Genomic DNA, 12,833 nt, shown 5'->3' on the forward strand with positions numbered 1-12,833 from the left:
GTGTGTGCGTGTGTGTCCTGGTGTCTGTGTGTCTGTCTGTGTGCCCTGGTGGGTGTGGATGTGGACGGGTGTGTGTCCTGGTGTGTCTGTCTGCCTCTCTGTCTGTGTGCATCCTGGTGTATTTGACTCTGTGTGTGTGTCCTGGTCTGTCTGTCTGTCTGTGTGTCCTGGTGTGTCTGTCTGCCTCTCTGTCTGTGTGCATCCTGGTGTATTTGACTGTGTGTGTGTGTGTCCTGGTCTGTCTGTCTGTCTGTGTGTCCTGGTGGCTGTGGATGGGTGTGTGTCTGTGTATGTGTGTGTGTGTGTCCTGGTGGGTGTGGATGTGGACGGGTGTGTGTCCTGGTGTGTCTGTCTGCCTCTCTGTCTGTGTGCATCCTGGTGTATTTGACTCTGTGTGTGTGTGTGTGTCCTGGTGTGTCTCTGTCTGTGTGTCTGTCTGGGTGTGTCCTGGTGTGTCTGTCTGTTTGTCTGTGTGTGTCCTGGTGTATTTGACTGTATGTCTGTCTGTCCTGGTGCTCTCATGGCTCCCACCCTGTTGGCACAAGACCCTCTCAGGGAAGGTTGCGTCCGCCACCACCCCAGCTCTCCCTCCATGGTGCCTCTCCAGCCGTGGCTTTCTCAGCTCCCCCTCTGCTGTCACCTCCACCAAGGCAGGGGGCTGAGATGTGGGGCTGCAGAGCTGACTGCCAGGGAGGGAAGGAGATCAGAAGATCACTCTCTGAAGAATTAGGATCCTAATCTGCCTTAAGCTGCTCAGCACTGCCACAGGCCCTCCCGAGGCAGCAGCTCCTCTCATCCCATCCACAAGGACAAGCAGATGAGGCAGAGCCTGGCATGGGGCTCACAGCCACAAAACAGAGCCTGGCAGAGTAAAGATCAACCTCAATTAGACTTTACCCCTCATTATGCAGTTTGCTGTCGCCTGGGCTCATTAAAAGCTAGCTGCAGGTAGGAGGAAGCATCAGAGGGATTATCCAAAGCAGCTGCATGAGGAGATCTGATCTCTCTCAGCAGCAGCAGGAACAAGAGCCAAAGTCTCTTCCTGCTCCTTGGGAAAGCCACCCAGTGAGGACACAGTGATCCTGCTGGCCCTGCAGCATGCCCTGGGAGCAGGAGCAGCCACAGCCTCTTCCCAAATGTGCTTCTCTTCTCTTTAATGGCATTTATGGCACCCAGGAGATAGCACAGCCCAGAGCAAGGCTGAGCCCTGGGGTTTGAAAATCCCAAGGCACAGGTACACAAGGGAAAGGTGAGTCTGACCTGGAGCCTCTGGCTGAGCACCCTGAGGCTGCCAAAGGCATTCTGTGAGGAGAGAGGATGGTGTTTCCACCCCGACCCCAGGGAAACAGAGAAGCCTTGCAGGGATCACTGATGCCACAGGAGACCACACTGGACATCCTTGCCCAGTGGACACTGACACTGTGGGGATTTTGTGCTTCCTCCAGGGCACTTTGATCCCAGCCAGATTCCAGCAGACACCACGTGCCTGATCCCTCAGCTGTCACTGCAGAAATTTGGCACTGGGCAGGAAAGGGACATCTATAACCTGGGCCAGAGGGGATGACAAGGGACAGCTCTGAGTGCCTGCTGTGTGCTCCTCTCACAGGGAGTGGCCAGTTTGGGGGCTCAGAGCTGTAAAACTCCCTTGATCTTTTCCTTCATTCTTCTTGCACCTGGGAGCAATCTCCTGCTGTTGGAAAACATACCAGTTGAAAAATGTTTGTGTAACATTAGTCAAGGGATTTTGTTTGCCTTTGCCCCAGGAAAAAGAATTGTAAGTTTCTTTCTAGGGCATTGTTCCACCAGGTGGGGTCTGGTGAACTCAGCACACCAACAGCCTGGGAGTACCCAAAAGATAAAGGGACATCAGTGCCATCTACAACATCTACCCCAGATCTGGCAGAGCTGGGGACATCTCCAGAAAGACTGGTAAGAAAATCAAGGAATGAAGATATAATCAACATCAGAAGCAGATCCAATAGGAGACCAAATACTAAGAACTATCTGGGACCAATGAACACTGACCTAATGCATTTCTATGAGCTTTGACTGTATAAAAGATCTAAAAAAATCTAGTTAAAGCCATGTGCCATGAAATGATTCTTTGTACACCCGAGCTGTGGGTGAGATTATTTCTGTGGTACATCCTGGCCAGATAATAAAGCAATGCCTTGACTGTCTAACTTTAAAAATGTTGTTGGAGGGTTTTTGTTTTTTGGTGACACTGCCACTGCAGCCTGGCTGCTCAGGGGGACCTTCCCAGCCCAGTGCAGCTGTTCCTGTCCAGCACTGTTCAGCTGGAGTTCAGCTCCCTGCCACAGAGCAGTTTGACTCTCCCAACCTCTCAGCCTTGGGCTGCTGCTGCTGCAGGGTGCCAGTGGGAAAGGCACGTTCCCAAAATACACTGAAATCAAAACCACACAGTCCCTGCTGTGCAGCGAAGGGGAGGAAGGGAGTCAGTGAACAAATATTTGCCTGGCTACCCTGCTTTCTAGCACAGAGAGTCTGAAGAAGCAAAAGCCCAGCTTTCCAGTAAAACTCAGCCCACTGGTGCTGCCCACACTGTGGTAGCTTGGTAACTTCCCAGTGTTTGGTCTCATTTTCTGTTGAAGAAGCCAACAGAACAAGGGGAAGGAGGTGGTTTCAGAGCCAAACTGCTGAGTAATAAATCAGCCAACTCCTCCTTTGCTGCTCCAGGACACTGAAAGTTGTGCCAAGTGCTTTTTCTCTCAGCACTGTTGGTTTTACACCCACTCCAGAAGTCCCAGGACTGTTCTCACCGTCTGTCTGGGGTCACATCTGGAGCACAGGGCAGAGGGCTTCACTTGTAGAGCAGCCAAGGTGGGCCCCTGGGTGGTGGAAGTCAAGGGCCCAGGGGAGGCTTTTCCAGCCTCCTCTGGGAATTCCTGCCCTCTGTTTCCCACTGCTTGGCATTTTATCCAAGGCAGTTGTGGGTTCAGCCCCCTAGCAGGCACTAAAGGATCCAGAAGGGAGACAGCTGTGGACAGATGTGGATGTCCTGACCATGGGGAAGCTTGTGAGACCATCCTGAATGTGAGACCATTCATCAGTCACTGCACTTAGAGAAACCTTGGTGGTTTCCTGCTCTGGTGCCCAAAATTTCCTCATGTGGATGTATTTCTTGCTTGGGTTTGAGATCTTTTTCCCTGGGTGGGTGCTCTGATGTTTCAAACTGCCTGAATCCACTCTGCAGCTCTGCTCAGTGGGGTTTTCACTGCTCAGGTCTCTTTCCTTTACCTGCTCTGCAGCCTTTATGAAATGTGTAGTTAAAATCACTGAGATCTGACTCTTTCAATCACATCCCAGTGGAGCAAAGCCCAGAGCTGAGCAGGGAATAGGGAAGGCTTGACAACCACTCTCAGCTGAGCACAAGGAGTGCAATCACCTAAGCCATGCTTCTTTAGGCCCCAGTCTAAAAATAACACAGAAAAGCTGTAGAAATAAGAGCTCTAGTATTTTTTAGGGTGAAACAAGTGTAAAGTCCTGATGTGAATCCTTGCTCTTGCTTGCCTGATGTGCTGACATTCCCCACCAGCCTTCACCTCTCCCAGCCATGACCACTCTGCTTTGCCAGTTGCTGGCACCAGCCAAGGAAATTCCAATGTCTGTGGCAAGCTCCAGCTCAAGGAACAGCTTGTTTTCCACTGCCCAGAGCCTGCAGCTTTAATTATGGCCCCAAGCTTGGAAACAGAGCCCTTGTTTTTCATGGAAAGCCTCGTCCATCTTCACAAATTCCACTGCATCCAGGCTGTGTCACAGCGTGCTGCTTCCTCCAACCTGCCCAGGTGCAAAATAAAAATGAGAAAAGGAGCATTGTGAGAGGAAGGCAGCATCACTGGGCTTTTCCTGTGCTTTTTTCATGTCCTAGGCAGGGAGATGGAAATATTCCCAAGATTTTGACCTGCCCCAACCTTAGAAACATGAGCCTGGTTAAAAAAGCAATTCAGTCTGCCCAGGCAGCCATGGCTGATGCAGATGAATCCTCCACTGCAAGAGAGAAGAGTAAAATCCCAGCTCCCTGCCCAGAGTGGCACTCTGGGACAGCTCTGGGAGTCTGCTGACATTCACCAGCCTCACCTGGGCTGCAGGAGAGGGAAGGAGACCTGCTGGAGGCATTCTGTGCATCATGCCCTGATAAACAAGGAAGGACTTGCAGAGTTTCCCTCCTGTACCAAAGCCCTCACTGCCCCGGCTCTCCTGTCACAGCCCAGGCAGCTGGGAGAGGAAAAGAAGCAGCGCGGGTGGGAATGACACGCCCTGAGCATTGAGCTGTTCTCCGGGCACCCCCTGGCCCTCAGGAGGTAGCAGAAGGGCTCTGCAGCCCCAGCCAGCCCTGCAGGACAGCCCAGAGCTTCTGGCAGCAGCAGGAGCCAGGGCTGCATCCGCCCAGCACAGAGATGCTAATTGGGTATAAGAGAAGGGAGGAGGGAGACAAGAGAAGAAAGGAAAGGGGGCGGGCAAAAATCCTGAAGCCCCAAATCAATGGGAAAACACTAAAATCCAACGCAGGCAGGATGAAACCAGCCCAGTACAACGGTGTCCAGTTAAGCTCTCAGCCCTGTATTATTCCCAGCTCGCATAAAGTAGCTCTGTAGTGTTAGTGCTGTGCTTGAAAGATAACTTCACCTCTGACCCCTTAAGCTCTGAGACACTCCTAAAAGTACCAGCGTGTTATTACCAACAGAAGAGCAGTGTTAATGCTGAAATGCTCTATCCCCTTCTCCTCCCTCCTTGTCACCGCTGGATTTTAAAGCACAACGTTATTAAAAAAGAAAATATGTGCTGGGGATGCTCCATCCCCTTGCAGCAGCAATCCCTGAGTGTGCAGAGACTCCCTTGGGTTTGCACAGCAAGGGCCCAGGGGAGGCTTTTCCAGCCTCCTTTGGGCAATTCCTGCCCTCTGTTTTCCAAGGTTTCTCCTGTTCCCTCCCCGGGGCAGCACAGGATGCTGGCCTGTTCCTCAGAGGGCAAGGGTGACACCATAGAAGGTCAGGTCACCTTCACACTCTTGAAAACATCCACAAAATGCCCAAAATACAAACTGCCTTAAAGTTGTTGAGGCACAGCTGTGATGAGGTGCTGGTGCTGACCCTGCATAGACTGGGCTGGCATGGGCTCCATCCTGTCATTTCCCAAATGAAAAATCTCATTTTTCAAATTTCCCAAATGAAAAATAAAGAGAAATCTCTCCTCTCCCTTTCCATCCTCTCCCCTTCATCATCATCAGCTGCCTCATTCTTCCTCGCAGGCTCTGCAGTTTTATGTTTGTGTTGCCTTCCTCAGACGGTGAAGTCTTTGGGGGCAGGAACAGGCTGTAATCTGTGTTTGTCAAGTGCCATGTAAACGGCTGGCTAAATGTGTTTGTTTTCAGCCGCTTATTTGTTTTTCTAGGGGTAGTTACAGGAGAGTACACAGCGGAATAAGTAATTGGTGCAGAGCTGGGAGAGGATGGCAGCAGTGCTGTGTCCCTGTGGAGAGAGGCAGATGGCACCAGGGTGGTTTCCCTCCTTCTTCCTTTCCCTGAATATCGGAACCCGGGACATTGCTCTGGCTGCCCTGGAGGACCAGAGACCCTGGCAGGGCACTCAGAGACCTTGGCATGGAGTCAAAACCACCTGTGTGCCTTTGATTTTAGTCCATGGAGACAATTACCAACTTTGTGTGAGGAGTTACAAACCACAAGAGTTTAAATAGAATGACAGTGAATTTGTCACAGGGAGAAAAAGTAGAATTTGGTGTTTTAGAATGGGGGTTCAAGAGGCAAGATGGAGGAATCTGGGCGTGTCCTGTCCTTTCTCCTTCTCCTTCTCCTTCTCCTTCTCCTTCTCCTTCTCCTTCTCCTTCTCCTTCTCCTTCTCCTTCTCCTTCTCCTTCTCCTTCTTGTCCTCCATCTCCTGCTGTGATGGTGACACTTCTGGATTGGTTTAGAGCACAGACGGACTGTCTGACACAGGTGATAGGGATTGGGAAATTATTGTAAATAAAGCACAGGTAGTTCTTAGTATAAAAAGCCAACAGCAGCCCAAGGGCAGGGACTGAGCCACAACCCGACCTGCTGGACAGATCTCAGCAGGGCAGAGAGAGAATGTGATAGATAAGAGCAAAAAACAACCTTGAGAATGAGCCAAGGAATCTCATCATCTTCTTTATCACAGGAGGGCTGGGGACAGCTCCAAAGACAAAGATGTGTCAAAGGGCCTTGGCCATGAGCTGAGAATGCCAGGGCAGGTCACCAAGGTGTGCCCCATGCCAGCCTCTCCCTCGGGATTTATTCCTGCAGGCTCCTCTCTCTCTCTCTCTACAGGGCTCTGAATCCATGTGGATTTGCATGTCCAGGGCACATATTTTGTTAAAAACGAGAGCAGGCTCCTGGTACTAAAGTGATTTCAGCATTTATTACAATAAAAGAAAGGCCCAAAGCAGGGCCTGGGCCAGGCAGGAGCGCTCCCGCCGAGGGTGGAGCAGCGCTGGCGCTGGGGCTGCTCAGCAGCGATGGCCCCGAGGTTCAGGGGAACAGCACAGCTTCCCCGGGCCAGATCCCCCTTTTTATCCTGTTTCTTGTCCCTCTGGATTGGTTTCTGTTTGGATCCTTCATTTGCATGAAGGTTGAAGGCCTTGATTGGCCATTACAGTTCAGTCCAGGCTGGCTCTGGTGCACTTGCTGAGGTGTGTTATGGTTCCTTGAGAGCCTTATTTCTTCTAACTACCCTTTTAACCCCCTTTACAATATAACAGCCAAACTAACAGTACATGCTTAACAATTCTCAACTATTTTACAATAGTTTTTAACCTATTTTTAACATAATTGAGAGGAGCAGTGGATTTGTCTTTCCAAACCAGCTGTGGGTCTGCTGGTAGGTAAAACCAGCACTGGGAGATAAAAGAAACAGTGGGAAGGATTCCACTGAGTGATGAATAGAAAAAGATATTTACTTTTACAAATAAACTGTAGGTTTGCTGATAAATGAAATTAGGCATTGAAAGAGGAAAGAAACAATGGGGAAGAAAAACCCCTAAATTCCGAAAGAATTTAAAATAAAAGGGAGGGTTATACATTAGAGGGAAATCTCTGGTATCAGGCATATCAAGAAGTCTGAACCTCTCAAGTACCTCAGCAAATGGGGAAAGAGAGAAGGGAAATGTGGGAAATTGGGATCAAAAGGAGGTTGTGTCCTCCAAAAATTGGAGAGATCCCAGGGGATGCCCCATGGCCTCTCCCTTTATTCGAATAAAGCCAAAAAAGGATTCCTCTGTCTTCTTTTTGGACATAAACCTCTGGTGTTTGTGGATTAGTTTTCCTAACATATTTTCGTGTGTTCTCCTTGACAGACATTGCCTGTGTCCTTCCCACCGCTGCCTCCAGCCCCTCCTGCCTGCCTTGTACAACTAATGAAACTGTAATCGCTTCCACCGCAGCATCTGCGGGGCTTTGAGGGTGGAACTGAGAGCAGGCCATCAGGAAACAGCCTGATTAAAAAGTACTTTGGGGAGGGGGCACTTTGCCTGAGGGTGACAACGTCGCTTACACTTGAAATGAAATATATCCTTGTTGAAGAGTGGGAAAAAAAAGAGAAAAACTTTGGCCCCTGCGGAGGTTCAGAAGCCCTTAGGCTGTTGGCCACTGGATTCATGTACACTGTGCTTTAGTGCTTTAAAAAGTGCCTAAAAAAGCAAGATATTGCTACCCGGTGGACTGTAAAATATCTTATCACCAGCCAGCCATACAGAGCGAGGGTGTCATGCCATGGGGTTAGCAGCAGTATCATAGGCAAGGTAAAGATGCTTCATTGCATATATTAAAGGCAGCCCGAGCCCTAAATGCGCCCTAAAGAAGATGGATCTCCTCGGGAAGCTGGGATCTATTCATCACAATCTGATTCCTAAGTGTCAATTAATCTTGGGGCTTGTGTGTTGTTCCCCAGCCCTGACACATCTCTCACCGTCTCTGACTTCCAAGAGTAATGGGAGACAGTGTTTGAGTATATAAAAGATAATTAATAGAAAACATCCTCCCTTTAAAAAACAACCACCAAACCAACCTTTTAGTACAATACGTCTTTCCACCAGCACCATTTCCACAGATCCAGCTGGCAGCTTCTGTCATTTGGGGAATGTTAATTGCTCCGCGAGGAACTAAGTGTTTTAAAAGGGTGAGAAGGACCCTGCTAAAGTATGCGGCTAACACAAAAGAAATGGTGATTTAATTTTTTTTTTAAACGCTCATTGTTCCCCTCTCAGCACCGAGCCCGTCCCTGGCTCCTGCCCTGACATTACAGAAAGCTCCTGATGGGATGTGGTGCAATGAGATAATGTTATTTTACTTCTAGCATAACTCGGAGGGAATTAAAGCAGGTGGATGGAGCCTGTTGCTCTCAGGGAGCCTCATCCCGGGATGCCCATTCAGCAGAGGATGGAGCTGGGTTTGCTTTGTGCCATTGGTGGGGGAAATGCAGGGAAGGGGATCCCAGGGCAAGATTGGAGCACGGCAGGAAAAAGGCCCGGGAATGGGGGGAAAAAATACTCATTTCCTGCGTTAGAGAGCAGAGAGGCACCCCAGGGGAAAGGGGTTAGTGAAAGGTATTTCCTGGTGAACAGTAAGGACTGGGTGGAGCTGGGGTGACTGGGATTCCTGCACGGATTTTTCAAAGGCACCCAAACTTGGAGTTGGCCAGGATTCCTCCTGCTCCAGGAAAAGCTGCTGGGAGAGCCAGAGAGGGGGTGCCTGGATGGGTCAGAGCTGGGTGAGTGTGGATGTGGCTCTGCAGGAAGGGATTTCCTGGGAAAAAGGGTGGAGGAGCTGCTTTGCCACTCAAGGCACTACCCATGAGCATAAATATCTCTGCTCTGCCCCCATGGGAATTGCAAAATATCCAAGTCTGGCAGCATCAGCCCCGGATGGATTCTGTCCCTTTGTCCCCAGACAGACCCGTTTGGGCTGGAATATCGTGGCTGCCTCAGCTGGGCCAGGAGCATGGTCCTGGTGCTGCAGGGATGGAGCTCCAGCTCTCAGCTGTCTCCTGACATCTGGAAGTCTTCAAATCCCAAATCTAGTCAGAATCTCAGCAGAGAGCCCTGGCCAGGGAGGACGGGGTGAGCAGAAAAGAGCAGCTTTTTTAGTCCCTTTTATAATGGGCTGTAATTCCTGCCTGGAGGGGGTCACCAAGAGTTCCTTTGGGTTTGTCCTTCCCACTTGGCCTCCCAGCACCACAAAACCTTAGCATAGATTCGAGGTTTAAAAACACCTGAAACAAACCCAAGAGGCTCATGGAATGGGAAAGTCCATGGAGTCTTCCAGGATCCTTTGACCTCTCCTGGCTCTGGCTGGTTTTGCAGAGTGTTCCTGAGGTGCTGATTCCCAAATTTCTACTGGGGGCTATGGGAATGAAACACCTGATCAGGGAGAGATCAGAGCTCTGCACCCTCTGAGTGTGCCAGGACACCCTCACAGTCCAGCCTTCAAACAAAATTTGAAATTTTTAAAATCAAAATTCTGTTTAAAATCAACATTTTTAACTTGCTTAAACACTTGTTTGCTGAGGGTAAGGATTTTAAAATCAACAGTTTTGACTCTGCTTGCTTCACCTTGGTTTTTAAGACCTGATTCTCAAGTTCCTTCCTACAATTTTGGGTATGGACTGATAAACAAATGAGGCTCTCCCACTTTTAGTTCGTGTGAACAGCTTTGCAGACAACACAAAGGAGAGCAAGTGAAGCTCCCCATTACTGGGAAGAAAGGTGGCCCTTTCCTACCCTGACCAACAGGATTGTACAGGGACAATCCTGCAGAGTGAACCTCTACAGCATCACCCTGCCACGAGCAGCAGATCAAACTCCCTGCTCTCCAAGGATGGGAGATACAGTTGTAAGTCTGGAAGTGGAGGCAGGAGCTGTCAGACCCAGTCAGGTTTCATCAGCCTGAATAAACAGGCTGTGAATCTCCTAATTACAGGTTCCCCCTTTGGATTTTGGCACATCTACTCCTAACCCAACCCTGGAAAGTGCAGGAGGTATAGAAATGAAACCTAATAAAGCCTAAATATTATCTCCCATATTCTGAGGCTCAGCAAAGGTTTGATTTACATTTCTAGCAAAAGGTTCTTGCATCTGGAGCAATGGCTTGTATATTGTATTTGTCTAAGATTATAGCTTTATGGCATTTACTGGATCTTGTAAATATTCTGTAAAGCACTATCGACAGAACAATTATGGGAGAGGAATAACAGTTCTGAATCAACTCCTCTTGGAAGAAACAAAATGGATTTTGCCCTTTGCTGCTACAAATGATCTGCAACTCAGTAATGCTTAACAGCACATATGAGAAGAGTACTGGCAAATTGAAACCCCCTGGCTGGTTTTTCCAAAACTTGGCCTCCCTGGGAAAGAGAAGTAGGGTCTGGGAGACTCCAGGTTGGAAGAATGGGCTGTCCTGCAGATGAGAGCAGCAAACCTCACCCTGCTTGTTCACACCCAAATCGGCACTCTGCCACCTCAGATAAGACCTCTGGCTACACCCCTGGAAATGATCTCACTCTTCACTTTCACTTGTGGCCTCTCCCTGTCACTTTTCAGTCACAAGCAGCAGGGACAGAGATGTGGGGCAGCCAAGAGCTCGGTGTGGGTTGGTGCCAGGACACCATCCTATTTTCTGAAAAACCCCCTTGCCCAGGATTTTCTCCTGGGAAGCCTCAGAGAAAAATGAAAACAATATTATCTCATTTGCTTCTCCTGTGTTTTGCTGCTTTGGAATGTGGTTGGAGATTGTTTATCCAACATGTGAATTGTTTCAACTTAATGACCAATCACAGTCAGGCTGTGTCAGGACTCTGGAGAGAGAGTAATGAGTTTTCATTATCATTCTTTGTAGCCTTCCATCTGTATCCTTTCTCTATTCTTTGGTATAGCATAATATAATATAATATAATAGCATAAAAAATAAATTAGGCTTCTAAGAACAGAGGGTCAGATTCATCATTTCCTTCCTACCACAGGGGCTCCTGAAAATACCACAGTGCCACGTGGAAAGCCCAGCTCCTGGGAGAAGCTCTTGCCTCCTGGAAGGAGCACTCCCCTTTCAGTGTGTCTGGAGCTCTGGGCAGCCTGGGAGCTGAGGGAAGAGGCAGCAGCATCCCCATGTGCAGTGCCACGGGTTGGGTGGTGCTGGAGGGATGATGATGATGCTCACATCCTATTTTTAGCACAGCCTGCAGCAGCTTGGTGAGCTGGGAGCAATGCCACGGCAGGCAGGGACAGCAAAGTACCACATCAACACTGAGATAAACAGCCACTGGCCTGAAAAAACACCTTCCTGCCTGCAGGGAGCCTCCCCAAATCTCTGAGGGGAAGCACTGTCAAACACCTTCCTGCCTGTGGGGAGCCTCCCCAAACCCCTAAAGGGAAGCACTGTCACTATTGAGTCAGGGATGGCACAGACTCTAGGTCAGAAGGCTAACAGGCTAAAAGCCCCACATTTATTGAAACTCTTTCTTTTATACCCTGGTCCCACTCAGGTGGACCTGATTGAGCCTTTAATCAACACATTTCACATTATTGGCTAATTAAGAAGAGACCCTTTGGGGTAAACATCTCCTGAGAACAACAACTTGAAACAAACACCACCTGCAGATTATTTACCATTTGTTTACCATTCTTTCTCTCTGCCTCCCTAAAATTTCCCAGACCAATTAATGGGAAAGCTAAACTGGCTTTCTCTTTCTCTGACCAGATTGTGATATCCACAGAGCACAGAGGGTGTGAGAGCTCACGGAGGTTTAGGTGCTTGCAAAGCTTCTCCCATTCCTGCTGCCTCCATTGCTGTGGGCTGACAGACCAGCCTGGTGCCAGAGGAGTGCAGGGCACAGACACACCCCAGACACAAGCCCTGCAGCTCTGGTGCTGCCCCAGAAGGAGGGATGGGGACTGGAGTGTGTCCCAAGCAGCTCAGGGGTTCCTGGAGCAGCTCTGGTGTGTGTCCCTGCAGGCAGAGATCCATCACCAGGGCTGCAATTGCCAGCAGACTCTGGCTGCCAGCCCCACCCCAAATCTGTGCTGAGGAGGCACTGAGGTGTCTCCATCCCCACGTGCCAGCCCTGCAGGCAGCAGGAACCTCTGCCATGGGTCACTTCTCAGAGCCAGAGATGGTGCTTGGAGGAGGGGAGCGTGCCCTTCCCTTGCCATGTGCTCCTCACCCTGTGAAAACCTGAATTTCAGTGCTTTCCCACTCCATAAAGTCTGAACATCTGAGCTCCAGGGCTCCTGCAGAGGAGGGGGGAGGCAGCCTGAGGAGCCCTTTGAGGGACAGAGCAAGGCCAGTCTCACGTGCAGTCCATGCAGAACGAAGGTGGCTCGGGACACTTGGGAGTGCCTGGCCCTTCCCTGAAGCACTGGACCCTGCTCTGCAGGCAGGATGGTCAGAGGGCACAGCTGTGCCATAAACATTCTCTGCACAGAGAGACAGATCATTCTCTCTCACAGGTTTTTTCCTGGACAAGCACAGAGAGAAGAAGAGAAAACAATTCTTATCTCTCCTTGCTGCTCCTGTTGTTTTTGCACACGTGGAATGTGTTAGGAAGATTGTTGACCTGAAGGGAGTTCTTAATTGGATTCTGGTGATGATTGTTTGTATTAATTGGCCTGTTGGGTCAAAGCTGTGTCCTGACTGTCTGGAGACAGTTATGGGATTTTCTATAGTATGTATCTTTGTAGAGTATAGCATAGGATGGTATCCTTTTAGTATTCTTTAATATAGCATGGTATAATGTAATACAGTATAGTTTAAATAAAGCAATTGTTCAGCATTCTGAATCAATGGAATC

At 49.4% G+C, this 12,833-nt stretch overlaps 1 long non-coding RNA gene across 1 annotated transcript in view; it reads right to left on the reverse strand.

Annotated features, from left to right (window-relative positions):
- Nucleotides 1-5,911: 5,911 nt before the first annotated feature.
- Nucleotides 5,912-12,833, reverse strand: part of LOC108962683 (uncharacterized) — a 169,995-nt gene continuing 163,073 nt past the window's right edge. Inside the window, exon 8 of the long non-coding RNA XR_007779032.1 lies at nt 5,912-6,073. This is a non-coding gene — a long non-coding RNA (uncharacterized LOC108962683). The remainder of the gene's footprint in view (nt 6,074-12,833) is intronic.

The sequence above is a fragment of the Serinus canaria genome, chromosome 18, assembly GCF_022539315.1.
Source record: "Serinus canaria isolate serCan28SL12 chromosome 18, serCan2020, whole genome shotgun sequence".
Lineage (NCBI taxonomy): Eukaryota > Metazoa > Chordata > Aves > Passeriformes > Fringillidae > Serinus > Serinus canaria.